Raw genomic sequence first — 10,322 nt, forward strand, 5'->3', positions numbered from 1 at the left:
CTTTCTTTCTTTCTTTCTTTCTTTCTTTCTTTCTTTCTTTCTTTCTTCTTTTCTTCTTTTCTTCTTTTCTTTCTCTTTCCTTCCTTCCTTCCTTCCTTCCTTCCTTCCTTCCTTCCTTCCTTCCTTCCTTCCTTCCTTCCTTTCCCTTCCTGTCCCTCCCTGTCCCTCCCTCCCTCCCTTCCTCTCTTTCTTTCTTTCTTCTCTTTAACTTGGTGAAATGCAAATCATGTGCCTTTTAGCTACTCTGGAAGGTGCATCAAAGCAAGAACAAGTGCAAAGATCCAAGACTTCCTCTTTGTTATAGTCATTGTGTTGCCTATAGAAACTCATTTCACTCACTTCTCAGGTTTCCCTTGGTCCTGAGGTCTGGAGGTGGTCAGGGCTGGTGCAGATGGCAAAGGATGCTGCTAATCCTTCAAGACATCATGGACTGATCTGGTCTCCTAGGGCATTCAGAATACTCTGGTCTACACCTAATTCTTCCTATCACTGTAGCATTGGAAAGATACAAAGGAGATGAGGTGACTCTCTTAAACCCCCTAAGGGACTGAACCATGAATATTGGATATTTCACTTTGGAAAGATGGTAGAAGGAAATGTAGTAAGAAGAAAATGATTAAACTTCCATACCACCAAGTCATTCCCTCAGAGAAACTGGCTCAGTAGGCTCATTTGCCTATATAGAAAAGAATATGCATTATGCAGTGTCTCAGCCTATGTGAACTTGGTCATGCATCTTTGGTGGGAGCAAAACTTGCAGCTTTTGAAGTCAAAAACACTGAATTGCAAAATGCAATCCCCTGCTTTGTCCCAATCTTGAAGACTCTGGAACATATTCCAAAATAATAGGAATTCTTTCTTAGAACATGCAAATTTCTCAAGATTGATAACTGTATTAGGTAGTCTAGGCTGTGTTAACAGACTCCCAAACCTCAGAGGCTTTAAGAACAAGAATTTCTGCTTCGCTTAGGTCAGGTTAGCCATCCCAGATAACAGTAGCTCTACTTCATGCGGGTTTTTCTGAGACCCAAGTGAAGAAAGGTTTTGCTGCCTAACATGGTGGCTTTGAAGGTGGCTATGGCCATTTTCATCCCACCAGTCTGAAGGGAAAAGAATATGGAAGAGTGTTTCTGGGAGATTTTAAAGCCAGGCTGCAAAGAGGCACAGACGCGCGTTTCTTCTTTTCTCATTCCTACGAGAGGACCTAGTCACGGGGTCACGCCTAACCAAAAGGGAGGCTCAGATATGTCATCTTGCCATGTGCTGAAGAACAAAGTGAGATTAGAGAGCTGGCCTCTCTGCCACAGGCACTTTATTCTACCTATGTGTCTCACAAAGAGTAAGCACCCGAGAAATGTCAGTCATGTGAACGTGCAGGTGGCAGGAGAGGGAGGAATGCACATGGCTTCGTGCTGCTTGGCTTCCTTCTGGACTTTGCTATATTTGATCTTCAAGATACCAGGCTTTTCAAACGATGAGTGGGGTGTTCTCAGAGAGTTTATATTTTATTTGGGAAGATGGACATGAATAAGTGGGATAAGAATTACAAAGGGAAAAGTTAAGAGATGCTATATAAGTTTATAAAAAAGGAACCTGATCTAGGTGAGAGTTTAAGTGGTACACGGAACCAGGAAGCATGATGAGGGGTTGCTGAGGCAGAGATGGATTTGAGACCCCTCTGGGATATGCACACAGTGCTTAAGCTGCACATGTAGAAAAATAGAACCAGCATTTATCTCAATGGGAGGTTCTTTGCTGAGCCATTGAGATGGATTCTGGGTCTCAGTTTTCCTTTTGTATGAGGGAGTGATAGAGAAACAGTTTCTTACTCATCTTTGCATGAACTGTTTCTCCCATTTTGATATCTTTAATATCCAATCAGTAATTTATAAACTCCATAAATCTCCCTGAATGGGATTCTAGTTAATAGACATCGGCTTAATCATGTTAACCTAAAAATTATACTTTAGAAAATTGATACTATTAAAATTCTTTGTGTTCTGTTGTTACTGGTGGGGCATGTAATTCCTAAAATTACTTCTTAATAGTTACTCTGGTAGAATACTTAGGATAGACCCAGAACACATTTGTGTTCCAAAGGGATAACCTGCAAGACTCACAAAATTACAGTTGTCACTCTATGGGATTGGGTTCAAATTCTAGCTCTCTGTGTAATCAATTCTAAGCATGAGTCTCAATTCAATAAATAGCATTAAAAACCCATTAAAAATGGGTTGGCTATTAACTTTTAATTAGTTTACTAATAGCAAATTTTGTAGAGAGTATTCTAAAACTTTTCAAATCCTTGACACTCCATAGATGGAAACGAGCTGTGGGCAAAGTCATGTGATTATAGTGTGGCATCAAGTCATGTGGCCTTCCTACAGAGCCTTTGTTCTATTGACACTGAAAAAGTAAAAATTACCTCCTAACAGAAAATTGTCCTATTATTTTTTTTAAAATTTTATTGTGTTATGTTAGTCACCATACAATACATCATTAGTTTTTGATGTGGTGATCCACGATCCATTGTTTTCGTATAACACCCAGTGCTCCATGCAGTATGTGCCCTCCTTAATACCCATCACCTTGCTAACCAATTCCCCCTCCCCCCTCCCCTCTAAAACCCTGTTTGTTTCTCAGGTCCATAGTCTCTCATGGTTCATCTCTCCCTCCAATTCCTCCCGCCCATTTTCCCTTCCTTCTCCTAATGTCCTCCATGTTATTCCTTATGTTCCACAAATAAGTGAAACCATATGATAATTGACTTTCTCTGCTTCACTTATTTCACTTAGCATAATCTCCTCCAGTCCCATCCATGTTGATGTAAAAGTTGGGTATTCATCCTTTCTGATAGCTGAGTAATATTCCATTGTATATATGGACCACATCTTCTTTATCCATTCATCTGCTGAAGGGCATCTTGGCTCTTTCCACAGTTTGGCTATTGCAGACATTGCTGCTATGAACATTGGGGTGCATATGGCCCTTCTTTTCACTACATCTGTGTCTTTGGGGTAAATACCCAGGAGTGCAATTGCTGGGTCATAGGGTAGCTCTATTTTTAAATTTTTGAGGAACCTCCACACTGTTTTCCAAAGTGGCTGTACCAACTTGCATTCCCACCAACAGTGTAAGAGCATTCCCCTTTCTCCACAACCTCTCCAACATTTGTTGTTTCTCTCCCTGTCCATTTTTGCCATTCTAACTGGTGTAAGGGGGTACCTCAATGTGGTTTTGATTTGGATTTCCCTGATGGCTAATGATGATGAACATTTTTTCATGTGTCTGTTAGCCATTTGCATATCTTCTTCAGAGAAGTGTCTGTTCATCTCTTCTGCCCACTTTTTGACTTGATTATTTGTTTTTTGGGTGTTGAGTTTGAGAAGTTCTTTATAGATCTTGCATACCAGCCCTTTATCTGTAGTGTCATTTGCAAATATCTTCTCCCATTCTGTGGGTTGCCTCTTTGTTTTGTTGACTGTTTCCTTTGCTGTGCAGAAGCTTTTTATCTTGATGAAGTCCCAAAAGTTCATTTTTGCTTTTGTTTCGCTAGCTTTTGGAGATGTATCTTGAAAGAAGTTGCTGTGGGTGATGTCAAAGAGGTTACTGCCTATGTTCTCCTCTAGGATTTTGATGGATTCCTGTCTCACATTGAGGTCTTTCATCCACTTTGAGTTTATCTTTGTGAATGGTGTTAGAGAATGGTCGAGTTTCATTCTTCTGCATGTGGCTGTCCAATTTTCCCAGCACCATTTATTGAAGAGACTGTCTTTTTTCCATTGCATGTTTTTTCCTGCTTTGTCGAAGATTATTTGACCATAGAGTTGAGGGTCCATATCTGGGTTCTCTATTCTGTTCCATTGGTCTATATGTCTGTTTTTGTGCCAGTACCATGCTGTCTTGGTAATCACAGCTTTGTAATATAGCTTGAAATAGGGCAACGTGATGCCCCCAGCTTTGTTTTTCTTTTTCAACATTTCCTTGGTAATTGGGGTCTTTTCTGATTCCATACAAATTTTAGGATTGTTTGTTCCCGCACTTTGAAAAATGTCATTGGAATTTTGATCAGGATGGCATTGAAGGTATAGATTACTCTGGGTAGCATAGACATTTTAACAATGTTTATTCTTCCGATCCATGAGCATGGAATATTTTCCCATCTTTTTGTGTCCTCTTCAATTTCTTTCATGAGTGTTCTGTAGTTCCTAGAATATAGATCCTTTACCTCTTTGGTTAGGTTTATTCCGAGGTATCTTATGGTTTTTGGTGCTATTGTAAATGGAATCGTTTCTCTAATTTCTATTTCTACAGGTGCGTTGTTAGTGTATACGAAAGCAACTGATTTCTGTGCATTGATTTTGTATCCTGCCACATTACTGACTTGCTGGATGAGTTCTAGTAATTTGGGGGTGGAGTCTTTTGGGTTTTCCACATAAAGTATCATGTCATCTGCGAAAAGAGAGAGTTTGACTTCTTCTTTGCCAATTTGAATACCTTTTATTTCTTTTTGTTGTCTGATTGCTGTTGCTAGGAATTCTAGTACTATGTTGAACAATAGTGGCGAGAGTGGGCATCCTTGACATGTTCCTGATCTTAAGGGAAAGGCTCTCAGCTTTTCCCCATTGAGGATGATATTGGCTGTGGGTTTTTCATAGTTGGAATTTATGAACTTGAGGAATGTTCCCTCTATTCCCTCTATTCCCTCCGCTTATTAATGTGTTCTATCACATTGATTGATTTGTGAATGTTGAACCAGCCTTGCATCCTGGGGATAAATCCCACTTGGTCGTGGAGGATGATCCTTTTAATGTATTATTGGATCCTATTAGCTAGGATTTTGTTGAGGATTTTGGAATCCATATTCATCAGGGATATTGGTCTGAAATTCTCCTTTTTGATGGGGTCTTTGCCTGGTTTGGGGATTAAGGTAATGCTGGCCTCATAGAATGAGTTTGGGAGTTTTCCTTCTGTTTCTATTTTTTGAAACAGCTTCAGCAGAATAGGTATTATTTCTTCTTTGAATGTTTGATAGAATTCCCCAGGGAATCCATCAGGCCCTGGACTCTTGTTTTTTGGGAGGCTTTTGATCACTGCTTCAGTCTCATCACTGGTTATTGGTCTATTCAGGATGTCGATTTCTTCCTGTTTCAGTCTTGGCAGCTTATAGGTTTCCAGGAAGGCCTCCATTTCATCCAGATTGCTCAGTTTATTGACATATAGTTGTTGATAATTGTTTCTATTTCCTTGGTGTTAGTCGTGATCTCTCCCCTTTCATTCATAATTTTATTAATTTGGGTCCTTTCTCCATTCTTTTGGATAAGTCTGGCCAGTGGTTTATCGATCTTATTAATTGTTTCAAAGAACCAACTTCTAGTTTCGTTGATCTGATCTACTGTGTTTCTGGTTTCTAATTCATTAATCTCTGCTCTAATCTTAATTATTTCTCTTCTAATGCATGGCTTAGGCATTGTTTGTTGCTTTTTCTCTAGTTCTTTAAGGTGTAGAGTTAGTTGGAGAATTCAGGATTTTTCTATTTTTTTGAGTGAGGCTTGGATGGCTATGCCTTTGCAGTATCCCACAGGTTTTGGACTGATGTGTTTTCGTTCTCATTGATTTCCATGAATTGTTTAAGTTCTTCTTTGATTTCCTGGTTGATCCAAACATTCTTGAGCAGAGTGGTCTTTAGCTTCCAAGTGTTTGAATTTCTGCCAAATTTTTTCTTGTGATTGAGTTCCAGTTTTAAAGCATTTTGGTCCGAGAATATGCAGGGAATAATCTCAATCTTTTGGTATCAATTGAGACCGATTTGTGACCCAGTATGTAGTCTATTCTGGAGAAAGTTCCATGTGCTCTTGAGAAGAATGAGTACTCTGTTGTTTTAGGGTGGAATGTTCTGTAAATATCTATGTGGTCCATCTGGTCCAATGTATCATTCAAAGCTCTTGTTTCCTTGTTGATTTTCTGCTTAGATGATCTGTCCATTGCTGAGAGTGGAGTATTGAGGTCTCCTACAATTAACGTATTGTTATCAATATGACTTTATTTTGGTTAACAGTTGGCTTATGTAGATGGCTGCTCCCATGTTGGGGGCATAGATATTTACAATTGTTAGATCTTCTTGTTGGATAGACCCTTTAAGAATGATATAGTGTCCTTCTGTGTCTCTAATTACAGACTTTAAAATTTAATTTGTCTGATATAAGAGTTGCTACCCCAGCTTTCTTTTGAGATTCCCTGGCATGGAAGATGGATCTCCACCCCTTCACTTTCAGTCTGGATGTATCTTTAGGTTCAAAATGAGTCTCTTGTAGACAGCATATGGATGGGTCCTGTCTTTTTATCCAATTTGCAACCCTGTGCCGTTTTATGGGAGCATTTAGGCCATTCATGTTGAGAGTGATTATTGAAAGATATGAATTAATTGTCATCATGTTGCCTGTGAAGATGTTGTTTTTATAGATTGTCCCTGTTAATTTCTGTTGTATGTCACTCTTGGGGTCTTTCTCCTTTTATAGAACCCCCCCTTAATATTTCTTGCAGGGCCGGCATAGTGGTCATATATTCTTTCAGTTTCTGCTGGTCTTGGAAGCTCTGCATCTCTCCATCCATTCTAAATGACGCCTTGCCAGATAAAGTATTCTTGGCTGCATGTTCTCATTTAGCACCCTGAATATGTCTTGCTAGGCCTTTCTGGCTTGCCATGTCTCTGTGGATAGGTCTGACGTTATTCTGATGTTCCCCCCTCTGTACGTAAGGAATCTCTTGCCCCTAACTGCCCTTAAAATGGTTTCCCTGTTCTAAGATTTGCAAGTTTTACTGTTACATGCCGGGGTGTTAGCCTGTTTTCCTTGATCTTGGGAGGGGTCCTCTCTGCCTCTAGGACACAAATGTTTGTTTCATTCTCCAGATTAGGGAAGCTCTCAGCTATGATTTGCTCAAATACATCTTCTAGTCCTCTCTCTGTCTCCACTCCCTCCGGGATTCCAATTATTCTGACATTGGAACGCTTCATGATGTCACTTATTTCTCTGATTCTATTTTCATGGATTCTGAGTTGTTTTTCCCTGGCCTCCTCTTCTCCCTTTTTATCTATTATATTTTCTTCCAGGTCGCTTATTCGTTCTTCTGCCTCACTTACCCTAGCTGTTAGATTATCTAGATTAAATTGGATCTCATTGATAGCATTTTTAAATTCTGCCAATTCAACTTTCATTTCTGCCCTTAGAGACTCTATGTTGCCATTAATTGATTTCTCCATGCTAGCCATTGTCTTCACAATTGCTAGCCTGAATTCCGTCTCCGACATCTTAGTTATATCTGCATCCATTTGTAAATCTTCAGCATAAGTCATAATCTCTGAGTCTTTTCTATTTTGGGGGTTCCTCCTCCTACTCATTCTGTTGATGGGTGTTTGAGGGAATGTATAGAGTCCAAATTATTGACCAGAACCCAAGCAAGATGCACCAGTTTTCTTGGGACCTTAGGGTTGCTGGCCTCTTGTTTTCCCAGCCTGTCTTCTGGGTGAGGGGCCTGCCGCGCTGTTACTCAGGCAACCCTGTTTGGGTGGAGTTGCCCTGCCCCCCTGTGGTGGGGGATGGGGTCAGCAGGAATCAGTCTTTGGGGCTTTTGTTCTCTGGCGGCTTTCCCTGGTGGCTTCCCGTATCTCTTCCGCGAGTCAGAGCAGAAGAGACCATTTCCAACCCTCTGCCTCAGAGCAGAGAGACCGCAATCTGTTCTTCAGTGAACTCTGCAGGACACACTGTCTCTGTTTCTGTCCATGCTGCTATAAACTGCAGCGTCCTGGGTTGTGCGCCCCTCCGCAGCACTCCCAGTCCTGCCTCCAGGTCGGGGCACATCTCTGCCCTTTGTGCTTCTAAAACTGCCAGCCGCTCCCAGTTTGCCCACATGACCCTGCCGCTCAGGGTTTCCACTCCGGGGGCTGCAGTTCACCCATGACCCCACCGCTCCAGGTTTCCACCCCGGGGGCTGCCCTAGAGTCCTTTCCCTGCCGCTACCGGTCTGTGAGTCTGTGCCTGTCCACAGCACGCGAGGCTGTCACTCACCGACGGTGAGTGACATGGCCAGACACCCTCCCATGGTCATTTATCCTCCGATATCTGCCCTCGGAATCACGGCTCCCCACTTTGTACCTCAAAACCAACCACCTGCGATATTCTGTTTGTAGAGATCCAGATCTTCTTACATCTCAGGCTGGTTTCGTGGTGCTCAGAGTGGTCTGGTAGATACCCAGCTCAATTCCGGGGACCGGTTGAAATAGGGTCCCCTACTCCTCCGCCATCTTTCCTTCCCTCGAAATCAGATTGAGCCACTTGACCAGGTTACTATGGAAATCGTCTTGAGAAGGAAAAAAAAAAAAAAAAACCTGCAGCCCAGGCACATCCTCATCACTCCAAAGGAAACTGCTGGGGCCACGGAGCGCAGGCGCGGGACTGGGCCTGTCTGCCTAGAAAGCACCCGGCTGGACAGCACCGCTCCTGCTTTGACGTCACCAGGAGCAGCGAAAATTGTCCTATTAAATGGCATGGAATAGGTGACTTTTTTTCCTTAGATTTATTTATTTTTTTTAGAGAGTGAGAGAGGGAGTTGGGGGAGGGACAGAGGGAGATAATCCTCAAACAGGCTCCCCACCGAGCAGGGAGCCCAATACGGGGCTCGATTCCAGGACCCTGAGATCATAACCTGAGCCGAAACCAAGAGCTGGACACTCAACTGAACGAGTCACTTGTGCCCGCCACCAATACTTTCTCTTCTATCTTTTTAATATATATGGATGGTATTGGCATTTGTTTTAAAATGGCAGTTCTGCTCTTATGCTACAAAGACAGGCCCCTTGTCCTGAGTATAACACAATCCCAGTGACAGGCTAAAGTAGTGGCCTCAAGAAGCAGTGCGGCCCATCACTATTCTTGAGTGGGGGGACCTGCCTCATTCATAACCTGCAAACAAAGTAGTGATAGGAGCAAACCCGTATCAAGAGAGATCTTGGTGTACATTGTTCCAGAAAGGGTTAAGTTGTTGTCCTTTACCAGGCTGATGATGTGACTCTCCAAGGAGTTTAGCATTTCTAAGACTTATTTGACAAGCAGTGTTGTAGAACAGAAAATTTGAAAACCCTCCCACTATAAAAATTCAAAATGTTGGCTAAAATATAACTGACCTCTTTTTAAAGGCAGAGCTGACCGCAAAAGAAAGAATTCACGGGGATCCAAAGCCATGAGGTAAATAAAGTGACGTGGTAGCGGGACTGCCTGGGTGGGGGTGACAGTGGTGATGGGGGAGAGCCTTTGCCCTATGTAACCGCAGGGCGTGGACTTTACTGGCCCCATAGGTCTAGGATATAAGGTCTTGACTACAGCAAGGCTGGAAGTTGGAACTGAAACTGAGTAAACTTCCCAGCTACATCCTCAGTGGAAAAAACAATCTGCTCATTAGCACAGGGAAACTGCTGTAAGGCTTATCTGTCTCAACCTGGTCTATGTGTTCCAAACTAGACTTGTCTGAGAAAGCATAACCATGGGCCTAATGTTTACATATCGAAGTTTGAATTTACACTAGTTTCATAGTCTCAAAAGTCCCCAAACCAAGAGATTCTAATAAAAAGGCTAATGGGGGAAGGGCTACTTCTACTAGCTACTTCTACTAGCAGAAGCAGGCACTAAACTAAGTGCTCTTGGAAACACCCTCAACCTGTCCGTCAGATTCTCATAGATAAAGCCTGCTGAAGATAATGTCACAATCCAAAATTACAAATTACACTAGGAAACTATTAATCAGCAGAATTAGATTTGCCCTAATCCTTGAAATCATATCAGATAAAAACTTTAAACTTTTAAAAATGATTAAAAAAAAAAAAGAAAGAACATAAAACACATAAGAATAAGGCACTTTTTTCCCTCAGAATAATGTATTTTAGGGGCACATGGCTGGCTCAATCAGTTAAGCCTCTGATTCCTGGTTTTGGCTCAGGCCATGATCTCAGGGTTGTGAGATCGAGCCCTGTGTCTGGCTCTGCACTCAGCGCTAAGTCTGCTTGGGATTCTCTCTCCCTCTCCCTCTCTGCCCCCCCCCCCCCCGCCCTCTCGCTCTCTTTCTCTAAAATAAATAAAATCTTTAAAAAAAGAATAATGTGTTTTAGGTTCATCTGTGCCACATGTATCAGTAGTTTAATCCTTTTTACTGACATATAGTATCTCATATGAATATGTAACACATCGTTTATCCATATAGAGTGTTTCCAGTTTTGGCTGGCCCTTTGAATCTTCTGCTTATGAGGCATTCCCAGAACTACTTTCTCATAA

The sequence above is a fragment of the Mirounga leonina genome, unplaced genomic scaffold (assembly GCF_011800145.1).
Source record: "Mirounga leonina isolate KUSES-001 unplaced genomic scaffold, KU_Mleo_1.0 Mir_150, whole genome shotgun sequence".
Taxonomy (NCBI): Eukaryota; Metazoa; Chordata; class Mammalia; order Carnivora; family Phocidae; genus Mirounga; species Mirounga leonina.